This window comes from Pseudonaja textilis, chromosome 5 (genome assembly GCF_049901715.1).
Source record: "Pseudonaja textilis isolate UNSWEBS1 chromosome 5, rPseTex1.2, whole genome shotgun sequence".
In the NCBI taxonomy this organism is placed as follows: Eukaryota; Metazoa; Chordata; class Lepidosauria; order Squamata; family Elapidae; genus Pseudonaja; species Pseudonaja textilis.
Genome location: NC_141994.1, coordinates 47,671,578 through 47,683,872, shown reverse-complemented (window position 1 = coordinate 47,683,872; position 12,295 = coordinate 47,671,578). Strand labels below are relative to the sequence as shown.

General features: G+C 37.3%; 1 protein-coding gene across 2 annotated transcripts in view; it reads right to left on the bottom strand.

The window, feature by feature from the left end:
- PDGFB (platelet derived growth factor subunit B) overlaps positions 1–12,295 on the bottom strand; it is a 38,459-nt gene that overhangs the window by 18,617 nt on the left and 7,547 nt on the right. The window lies entirely within an intron of this gene.

Below are 12,295 nucleotides of genomic sequence, written 5' to 3'. Positions count from 1 at the left end.
TCTGTATAAAATTTATCCATAAAAATTAGAAAAAAATAAGAGGAAATAAATCTGTTAAATGCAATGCGAAAAATGTTATCTTCATTGCATGTTGCATTTTAAGTCTCTATGCTAAATTTTTAAAAATTCAAAACCTACCATGATCAATACATTAGTCATAGAAACATTGAATTATGTGGAGTCAATGATAAAATACTAGTTCTGCTCTCCCCAAGAAGTTCTTCCAAATTAAATGCATATTCATATTGCAGTCTCCTTCCCTTGCCACGCCCACCAAGCCACACCCACAGAACCAGTAGTAAAGAAAATTGAATCCCACCACTGATTACTGGGATAAATTATTTGAAGTGAAAATATGGAAAATGGGGAAAAGGTTAAGTATACCAATGTTCTCCTTTATTTACTAAGTTAGCAGCTACACAACCTGTTCTGCATTTTTCAGACCATTGTTAAATGCATACCCTCCCTCCCTTTGCTTCTAGTGTATTAGCTGTACTAACATTCTATTAATACAGCTTTGTGTATGCAGTACATGCAGTTTTCACTTGTTAGTTCCATTCTCAGCATTGCAGACTGTATGGCTGTGCATGCTCCACAACTCTGGAACAAGTGCAAGCTCAGCATCTCTCTGATTCAGAATGGATAATACATGCCTTCTTTTAGGCTTCTGTCTGAGGCTAAGAAAAGATGTGGCTTCTTTAAAAATCAGTTTAATGATAGTTACTTTAATGAGTTGATTTTGAAAAAAGACTAGGTTCCCTTAAAAAGCAGCAGAGAAGTGCTATATTCATCTGTTGCCAAAAATTAAACTGTAATGCAAAAACAGCCTGAAGAGTGTTGCAGTTTCACATGATGAGACAACTGAATACTTTTAGAGTTAATGAAATGTTTTTAAAAATGACACAGCTTAATTTTTTTTCTTCAATTGTTAACATCTAATACTTTATACAGCACAAACCATTTTAGATGGTGTTTTGGGTACACCAAATTAATCCTCACCTTGATAAAAAGGGGACCAGAAATCCCTAGTTTGTGAGGTCAAATACAATTTTGTTTTTAAAAAAGGAGCCTAGTCTTTCAAAAATCATCATCTTTTTCTGGTAGTGATTTGAAAAAGAAATAAAGCTGTGAGACAAGTGAGGCTAGTATCAAATGGAAGCAGTTCAGATGCCTACTTTAAAGACTTGCACGTCCAAACATATTGGGCTTGACTCGCTAAGAAGTTCTGCTCACAACTGAAATCTACGGAAGCCACTTAAAAGATAATGCTTCTGGTCAGTACTGTGGAGCTCTATCAGGATATAGGCGGAAGAAGAAGACAACTTGTGATCTCCATGCTAACCACACTCCAATTTTTGCAGTCTCCAGAGCTCCATAATCACATTGGCAAAATACAATGATAAATGGTGATTTTTGAACGGTGCTATTTTTTGGTCTCTAAAAAACAGTTTGTAGGCTTTAATATCAATCTGTTACATTTCCAAGAGACTTCATGTATCTGCTTTTCTGTTAAAATGTTATTTCAGTGCTCTTTAGTGATACCTTCACATCACTAACAAAGCTCCTTGTAGCCCTCAAGACTAAAAATAGCTTTGGAAATAGAAATGCATCCTCTGGAACAGCTGACTAGCCCTGCATTAGAGTTTGCATTGGAGAGCCTTCTGTTACTTTGCAATCATAGTCAATAGCATAAAACCCAGAATCCATAGGAACGTCTCTTGTGCTGAATCAGATCATTAATAACCCAACAGTAACTATTTAAATTTTCAGACAAGAATCTTTCCAGGAACCGAGCCTGGGACTTTTTGCATGCAAAGCATGTGCTCTACTACTAAACCATGGCATCTTTCCTAATGAATAAGTCACCAATGCTTTTTTCTTTTTCAAGATTTCATTACATTAACCTTTGCTTTAATAATAAATTGAGGGAGATCTATTTTTATGATACAATCCTCACAATTAGAGGCCCAACCCTGATGTATAACCACAGTTAAAGACTGACTGCAGAAACAATAAAGAAACATTTCTGCATAAATGTTTATTAATGATCATAGTACTCCCTATTGTTTTCCTTAACTAAAAAAAAAAAACCAATATTTTAACTGCTGTACTGGGATGTGAGTGCTAGGGATTTTGCTTCTGCAATTCAGGATGTAGCATGTGGATTAAACTAAAGTACTTTGTAGGATAAAATGGGCTCCATTCAAAAAGAACATTGCCTATATCTGAGTATTATCTTTATGAATCTTTCCCATTTCCTCAACATTTGGCTAGATTATAATCAGAAGTACAATATTAGGTGTGGAAATGTACAAAATGTCATCCGTTCACCATGTTTCCTTCACAAATCACCCTCAACTCCAGATACCCGAACTTAAGGTATTAATCCAAAAATAACAAACTGGGATCATCAATTCTTGTTTTACATGTATAAGTTGTTCAAAACCTTCCAACAATACTAACATTTGAGCATATGCATGTAAAATATTCATTTCTGGATATACTTTATATGCCCAAATTATAGATTGCATTGCTTTGAGTTGACCTTGATTTGGAGATGAAACAAAAGTGTGTTTGACACTGCTAAATTATTCAGGAGGGATTTTCCTCTCATCAACAAGATTAGGCATCTTTTGGTCTTTATAGCAAGATAGTCACAAGGTAATTCAGAAACAGGAACTTTTTATTTTATAAATATAAAATAGGACTAGGCATATCTAGTTCAAATCTTTACTTGGATATGACGTTTCTCGAGTAACCTTGAGGTAATTATAACATACCAGCCTATTATTTTATTAGGAGGATAAAATGGGATGAAATGGGGGGGGGATAAAGTATGTATGACATGACTGGAGTGATCCTCCATATATTATTAAAACTACAGTCAGCATTTCACATAAATACGAGTTTCACAGAGCTATAGAATTTCAAAGGATTAGTTTAACCGTAGTTTCAAATGCAACACAGCTGAGCCAGAAATAAACTGGCTCAATTCTCAAATATGCCATTATTGTGGGATAAGAATAGTTGAAAGTTGCTTTCGAATTGTTGAAGAATCCATGGATGAAAGGGTTTTCAGAGTCATAGTTTATTAATATTTACAGAACCAGATTCATCTACCACTGATAAATGCCATCTTAAGCTCAATGGATGAAACACAAAATATAATTATCAAATTAGGGGTAATTTAGATATAGATCTTCCCTTTTCTATAATAGCTTAAAGCAGCTTCTATGGAGATCTCCTTTCATTTTATTCACTGAATAACCTCATCAATTGTCCTATATTCTAGAAGATAATCCTCTGAACTTTTGTTCAGCCAAAGCATGATTTAAAGAAATATTTTAATAGGGAGAAATACACCCTGAACTATCCACTTGTAGTTAGCATCTGGACAATAAACTGATCAACTGAGCATTCTAATATTCTTTACTATAGTTAAAAATCAATTGTGTGTGTGTGTATTCATCTGTCCATACAACCGAGAGCCAGTTTGGTCTAGTGGTTAAAGCACCAGACTGGAAACTTAGAAGACTAAGTTCTAGTTCTGCCTTAGACTCCTTCCTTCCTTCCTTCCTTCCTTCCTTCCTTCCTTCCTTCCTTCCTTCCTTCCTTCCTTCCTTCCTTCCTTCCTTCCATCCATCCATCCATCCATTTTCAGCCCCAAAATTAAGCCTGCATTAGCTTGGACAGTATTTACCTAGAAAGGAGAAAGCAGTCTTCCATCCCAATCAGCTAAATAAAATATTATGGTTCCTCAAAGTATTGTGATTTTTCCTGTGATTTTTTTTGGACATTCTTGGATCCATATTTATTGAATTTTTATCCTGCCATTTCCTCTGGGAGTTCACCATGGCATAGGCAGATGTCTTTATTTTGTTCCCACAATAACCCCCTAAAGCAAGCTGGAAATATTCTGACTGGCCCAAAGCCACCAGTAAATATCATGTTTGCCTAGAGGCTTTAGAAACAAATAGACACATCTGGAATTTTAAGAATATATGGCATGCATTATGGCTATGCAATGCTTTAGATTTGAAGGAGAAAAACTGTTTCAGAGTGTGCATCGGTACACACATTGCACCTGTTGACAACTTCTTAAACTAAATGTCTTTTCCCCAGGATTATGCTCCCAGGAAAAGACCCAGCTGTTTTAAGGAATTGTCCCTATCCCCAGTCTGAAATATAATTTTCCCTTCAGATCCAAAGTCCTGCACTATCCTTATGCAAGCTCTCCCAAAATGGCTGCCACAGATGACTTGCCTATTTAACTAACTGCACAGTCAATCATAAAGCATACTTTTACTAGAAAATAAGTTATTGTTCTCTGTCCATTAAATCCTATCCTCTAGGGCAGCTTAATTTTGATTGTAACAGCTTCATTTTGTGTTAAAAACAAAATTTTCAGACAGGCAGATACATACTTCTCTTCAAAGCACATGGTGGCAGTCACCAAGGGGCAGCTATGGGAGGAGGAGTCTGGCTTGTTAGGGACCAAGGGCTGCTGAATGCCATGCAGAAAAAGCTTGGAGAATATCACTAGCCAGACCAGTCAGATAGTGAAGCATGATACTGAGTTGTTGGAAGGGCTTCTGCCTGGGGGAGGAAGAAGTTAGTCCATGGAAAGGGAGGCAGGATAAAGCAGGCAACATATTGGTTGTATTTGGAAAAGGAGATATGGCAAGTGATAGAGGTGGATGAAGGTGCTTGGCAGGGTCCATGAATGTGGCCCTGCAAAGCCATGTACATTGGTATCCATAGATAACCTTTTCCCTCTGGCAACATTATTTTTGTCTATTGTAAAGTTTCCTGGGATGTAAGAATAATTAAGACAGTGAGAGAATAAGACTGGTGGACTTGGGATCAACTAACTTAAGCATCACTAGAAACAAACTGAAAAAAAAAGTTTGCCGAGATGTGAAACAAACAGTACTGATTTGAAAAGAAAAGGTTAATTGTTATCAATTAAGACTTGGGATTATGCTGTTACTGGTGAATGTTACTACTAGTTCTGAAACTTTTAAGTAAATTGTGTGACTGCATAAAAGATACCAGACCATCCTGATTCTTCATAGATAAGATAGAAGATTAATTTAAAGTCAAGATACTCACAAATGCTGGGTGCAAAATGATAGAAGTCAGGTGACAAAATGCATTGTAATAATCAGAGAAAGGGAACTTGACGAGCATTTATAGACCAACTGCAAACAAACAGATCATTAGAAGGCAACCTTCTGAAGAACAGATTATAAGAATAAATTCCACTCCCTGTTCAGAGAAGTATGTTTAAGTGCCAACTTTTTCTTGTCAGAGATGTTATCAGTTGGACCAAAGCATGACAACACACCCAGCTTGTAAAGTTCTTTATCCTCTGCCTCAGAGAAGGGTGTGCAGCCCTGGGGTACAATGTTTCTTTATTCTCTTTTTGGAGCAGTTGAAGTCCTCTATGCTCATATTCAGGTGTATGTACCACTGAATACCGATATTGTTTTCAGTAAACAATACATTAGAGACTAATCTGTATATATTTTAAGGTTCTCTGTATTTAGCAGGAAACTGGTCCACTTTAAAGTGCTTCTGGGAAGGGACATAGTCCACTTCAGAAAAGGGGCTGTGTGCAGGAGATGATACACATAAGCTCCAGGCAAGAAGGTACTCAAACCTAATAAGGAAACATACGATCTGCAAATTACCATTGGAAGAAAAGTAGAATGGGAATAAGGCGGTCTATCCATGAACCAATCAGAGGAGTAAGAGATATTTTCTGTCAGATGCTATGAAGGTAAGGTTGCATATAGAGTAGGTTATAATAATCTTCTTTTAACTGGTGTTCAAAGAAGGGTCTTGCCTGGTTAGTTATCGAGTGCCTTGGAGCTGGCCTTGTATCCCTGCAGGGCTAAGGATGCCTAATCCAGTGGGCCTTGTAACTTCTTTTCTCTCTTTGCCCTTTCCTTCAAAACTTTCTTGTGGTTTTCCTGTGAAGAGGATCTACTGGCATGCCCACAAGCTAGCAACCACACACATCAAGAGCATTTGTGCACACCAGAAATGGCTGATGGGCTCTACTATTATAGAAGTCAATACCTGGAATGCAGCATGCATCTCGAGTAAATTGCTTAGTTTTTGAGTTTGAATCAAGGTTAAAAAAATATTTCCATTTCAGCAGGCAGAGATTCTTCAAATAAGGACAAGCAGTCGATTACAAATCAGTGTTGGTGTCAAGTCTTTCAACAGGTCAGCAACTTTTTCCTTCTTAAGAGGAAGTGGGGTTTGAGCTAGGTTATTTGTTTTCTCCAGTTATACATATTTTGGATTCACAAATAAAGTAAATATGACATTTCCTTTTGTTTAGTGCACTGTACAAATCCAGTCAATGACATTCAGTCTGAAAATGCCACCTTATCACTTAGCACAGGTGCAAGTGTAAATACAGGCATTCTAGTTATTCATCAACTCATCTTTAAAGCATATCTTTTAGTGTATTGTATGTATCCCACAGGCTGACCTCCCCACTCATTCACACACATTTAGCTCATCAATGTAATCCCTCCCATTCTTCCAAAAAGATCTGGATAAATATCCACTTTTCCATAACTATTATACTTGTTTATGCCAAAACCTTGATTGTATAATATGGAGATATTTCACTGGAATTGCAAGGGAATGAAAAAGTTAAATTCTCATTTATTGACAAGAGTCTTACTGTATTCCAGCTTGAGTGAAGCCTACCAAAGATCACATAAAGGCTGGGTTTTATACATAACAATAAACTATAATATGATTTGTACTATATGCAAAATCATAACAATACAAATGCTGCACAACAATTAAGTCCCGAAAGATATAAATGACAGAAATGGAAAATAAGGTAGATCAGTTGAAAATCAATTCAACAAAACCTATACACAGTCTGTACAATTTGATTCCATGTATACTATAAACATTCTTTTTGATATTACAGTTCTAGGAATGACACACGACTCTTTTAACTTAACCAGGTTCTCTCCTATCACAGCTATTGCAATTTTAGCTCTAGGGTATATTTTTTTTCCACAGACAGGCTTTTGCCTAGCTACATGAAAGCTTGCTTCCTGGTTTATTTAAATCAACTCTAAAATGCAATAACTTGATTATTACAAAAGTTTTAGCCTAAAGCAAGCTGCATGTGCAGTCTGTACCCAATAGTCAAGGTGAAAATAAAAAACCCTACAACCATATTTGCTCTCCTCCCACTAGTAACAAATATAACAACAATTTGCCATTGTTTCATGACCACTCCAATTCAATTGCCTAAAGTAACTATTTTCTTGTTTCTTGTGGTAGGGCCAACTCTGTATTTTCATTCTCTATCACTCTTTATAAATTAGGTATCCCAGATAATCCAGAATATCTGCTGTGCAAACAGGAGAGAAAAAGCACTCTGTAGGTATGAAATAAAGGCAACAGTATGGGAAAGGCTAGGAATTGCTTTTGCACAAAATTTATAAGAAAGGTGGAAAATTAAAAAGTACTGGGTACTGCCACTAATCAAAAGCACAAGCAACAGCGCTACAAGATTCCTCTGGATTACTAAAAGTTCAGCAGTTCATTATATTTATTCTGAACTTCCCAATGGAAATATATTTCATTCCTACAATTACTCCAAGGAAACATACATAATTCAAATAGGTTGGAGATAATTTTGAAGATACTTCCCCAAAGGTTATTTTTGGATATTGTTGGGATTGGTTTTGAATTCTTAAACCTAAAGTCCTAACATATATCCAAAAGGTACCCTGTTGTTGTAAAAAAAAAAAAGTACACAATTGTATTGTAAAATTTTATTTGGAAGCTGATTCTGAAATCTAGAATGCCAAATCAGGGAATGGAAGATAACAAGGAAGAAAAGAACTTTTAAGTTTGTAAATTCTTCCAGTCCAGCCCCTTTTCTGCCTTCAAAATAGAATTATTTTATTATCTCATTATTGAAGTGAAGAGAAAAAGATATTAACAGAAGCAGATCAAAAACTGAATTAAAATTAAAGCTGATGAATTTCCACATACTTCGATGGTACCAAGGTGTTAAAGGCTGCCCTATAATGATAACTTTCCCCCCCAATAAAACAGCTCATCCATAATGTTGAATAGTCCACACCCAACCTTGAAATCCAATTTCACATTCATTCATTGTCTTGTGGTATTCAAACACTTAGCAATGTTTTGAAAAGGGGTGGATTCTTGTTAAGCCAACACATTTCCATTCTTGAAAGGAAAATGAAATATAGACTGAAGAAAGATGGGGGCTGCAAAAAGAGGACAGAACACAAAGAATCAAGCATGAAATATTATCCAGGCTTTAATATATGCAGTCTACTAGCCTATCTAGCAGATCCCCATCAAACATATGTGGACCAGTGTTCCTTACAATAATTAAAAGTTATGGCTTTGTGCTAGACCAGGGTGCAATGGGTATTATACACCTGTATAAAGAGAAAAAAAGCAATAATATTCCACATACATATAAGCATGTTTGCATAGACACAGATGTAAGCATGCATATGTTTGCATAGATCCAGATGTTCTTCACTCTGAAAATTGTGCTTGAGGTGGTAGTGGGAAAATACCATGACATTCCTCAGCATGGAGTAACATCAACGAGTCCCAGCAGAACCTGACAAGATATACTTAAACTGTCTTAACCCCAAGGGCCCCAGTTTCCATAGCTCAAAGTATGTCTTTAACTCTTCTGTTGCCATAACCAAGAAATGGTATCCCCTGAAATTTTAAAGGATTTACACTCTCACATGTTGGTGGACAAGCCTTTGTTTTTTGATGTTTTCTTCCATGAGTATGGAATCAAACATTATTTGAAATGCTATTTTAAAATAAGAATATTTAAAGTGATTTAAATATGGCACAGTCCAAATAAAAGCAAAAACTGGATGCATACACATGAAATCTGGTAAGAATGTCATTCTCAAGGGGTCATCATATTGAAATGCAACATAAATTTGTTTTGCAACCTGCTATCTGCTTTAGGATACTGCAGGCCCATTTTTTCCTCAATCACTGGGCACTCCATGACTAGTTTACTTGGCTGCTGGACTCCAGGCGGATACATATATCCATCTAATGCATGAATGGGATTACAATGAGCTCCTTATATATGGCAATTTTGTACTTCTCTAGGAAAGTGCTAGACTTATTTTTGAATAGAGTTATTCACCTTTTGAAATGATATTAGCTCTGTCTTTAAAAAGAAGTCTAGACCATTTAAACCATGAAAGAGTTCAGGTTCTGCCAACTGTGATGATGGTTCTACCAGTAATAAATGAATTATAGGCTTCCCCACCAACACATTTGGCAACAAATGACTTGTACAGCTATGCCTTTTACTGCTACTTTGATGCGGGTTGCCTTTTTGTGTATCTCAGTATTTTAGAGGTTACTTCCAGGTGCAGCCAGCTGTAACCCTTCATTTCCAGGACTTGTATTCTCATAAGCACTTACCAATTGGGATACTTAGGGGCTGGGGTAGATATGAGGAAAGTTCTACCCCTTTCTGAACCCAAGTGACAGGTCAGAGGTACAGCAGAGTGACAGAGGCAGCAATCTGGCTGTCAGAACCATGCAAATTATGATGAAATAGTTTTGTGCTGGCTCAGGAATGGGAGAAGGCACATTAATGTGGTGGCCATGAGGAACCTTCGACACAGACACCCAGACAGACAGATGAATTGCCTACTAGCTTACTTTAAACATTTTTCTCTGTTCTTATAGAATCCAAAATGGGTTATATGGGTAAACATATAAGCAAATTTTCATTGCTCTCTGAACATTATTTTGCCCTTCATCCTAATTACAAGTACTCAAAACCTTCCCTTTAGCTCTCCCAAGTATGTAAAAGTTGCCTACAGCAGAGTACTGAAAATAATTAATAAATATGATTCATAAGAATAAAACAGAATAGGACTTATAAAGAATCTTTATAGAAATCTAGGCAAGAGACATAGTTTAGAAGTCTTCTATACTGACAGACACATTCCACTACATACATACATACGTACACACACACACACACACACACACACACACACGATACTCCCAAAAGAATGCCATCAAAGAGGCTGCAATTTCATTCAAAATGCAAAAACTGTAAAATTTAGGCATGATTGGAGCAGCCATTAAGTCTTGTTCAATAAAAACATTCAGATCCTAGCAAAGTAAATTCAATCCCTAGCAAAATAAAAACAGTCAGATATAAACATTTCTTATTCTCATCTATGTACTGTGACATAGGACAGTTTTATCACAGACTTATTCCTGTAAGAACTATGTGCAATTAAAATAGCGAATGATCATGAAAAGACCTTCACTGCAGCGAACACAGAACTCTGGCCTTCAATGGCACCCTGAATGAAAGTAGGGATTTCCTAGTGGGCAGATGACATTTGCAGCAAGGGGATACCCTACACTGGGATAACATATACTGCCAAGGGCTAGAATTCCTGCAATCCTATCCTGCCCACAAATACAAAGCAGCACATGAGCAAGCATCTGAAGATACAAACTTAAGGCTGGTATGTATGATTAGCCAAATGCTATGAAGAATCCTGCTTTCGAGACTTAAACCACAAGAACAAAATGGAAACAGGAGAAAATATAGCTGGTCACATATGTACAAACCAGTACGCCCAACTCTTTAACCGCATACCCTTTATGGATTGAGTAACAATGAAATGACTCTGGAAAGTTTCATAACCCCTTTCTTGCAACCATAAAGAACTTCTCTAAAAGGAAGAACTGACGTAATTCTATAGAACTTTTAAGGAAGGGATATCCTATATCCAGCATCCACTTGGTTCCTGCTCTGCTTTATTCTATCTTCATATCCCTTTAGACTGTTAATTGTGATACAAATATAAAAAGCTGAAGTGCACTGAGGATTTTCAAGGCCCAGGACAAGAACACCCAGGAAGATTTTTAAAAGGAGAGGGCTATGCAACTTGCAGCCTGGGGTCATATATCCCACAAATCTTTTATTATTTTTTCCAGCCCCTAAGATTACTGTATATTCTCGCATATACTTATATATGTACTATACATACTGTATATAGTACTAGCACTGTAGCATTTAGACTTATATACCGCTTCATAGTGCTTTGCAGTACTCTCTAAATGGTTTGCAGAGTCAGCATATTGCCCCAACAATCTAGGTCACGGGTGTCAAACTCGTGGAGTCACATTGCCATCATGTGACGTATGGCAATGTTTTTTCCCTTCATGGAGCTGTGGTGAGCATGGTCTGCGTGTGATGCAACTGCCCCGTAGGCTGCCAGATGGACACCCCTGATCTAGGTCCTCATTTTACCAATTTTGGAAGGATGGAAGGCTGAGTCAACCTTGAACCAGTGAGGATCAAATTCCTGGCTGTGGGCAGAGTCAGCTTGCAGTACTGCATTCTAATTATTCTGCCACAGAGGTGGTATTCAGCAGGTTCTGACTAGTTCTGGAGAGCCAGTAGTGGAAATTTTGAATTCGGAATACCACCTCTGACTAGACCTGCCCCCACCTATTCTCTGCCTCCCGAATCCCAGCTGATCGGCTGGGTCTTCTTTTGTTGCCCTTCACAGGAGCTGGAAAGCAGGTTAGTGGGGTGGGGAGAGAATGTGGATTTTACAGTATCCTTCCCCTGGAGTGGGGTGGGAATGAAGTTTTTGCAGTATTCGTCCCCTGCCATGCCCACAAAGCCATGCCCACAGAACCGGTAGTAAAAAAATTTGAATCCCACCACTGGAGCAGATAAATCTATCCCACAGATTTACAAAGGTGTAAAGTCACATGTCAAGAAAAGCTGGCTCAAAAGAAATCAGTGTTTCAATCAGGAACAAACAGGGAGTGACCAAATCAATCTCAAGTTTATATCGATCTCAGAACAAATGCAAGTAGCATGAACTCTATCCTTATTCTGAAAAGCATTGCAATAGACCTGTAGACTTTGCATCACTGATTCGTTTGTGTAAATATGCTATGTTCCCCCTCAAGAAGATGTATTCCGGCTTGAACTGCTTGGAAAGCTGTTCATCCCTTCAGTTTAGGCTAAAAGTGGACAATGAATTCTCCCAAGAGGCCACATGAGAAACTGGGACTGTTGTGGAAGGCTGAACCAACAGGGCTGTGAATGTCTGTAGGCATGCACACATATATAAATTGAAAAAAAAAAATAGCACTTGCTTTCAAAATAAAAGCAATGCAGTTGTACCGAGTGCTTGGCATACACTTATTTACATTTGGTTTCTAATTTCAGATTGATTTC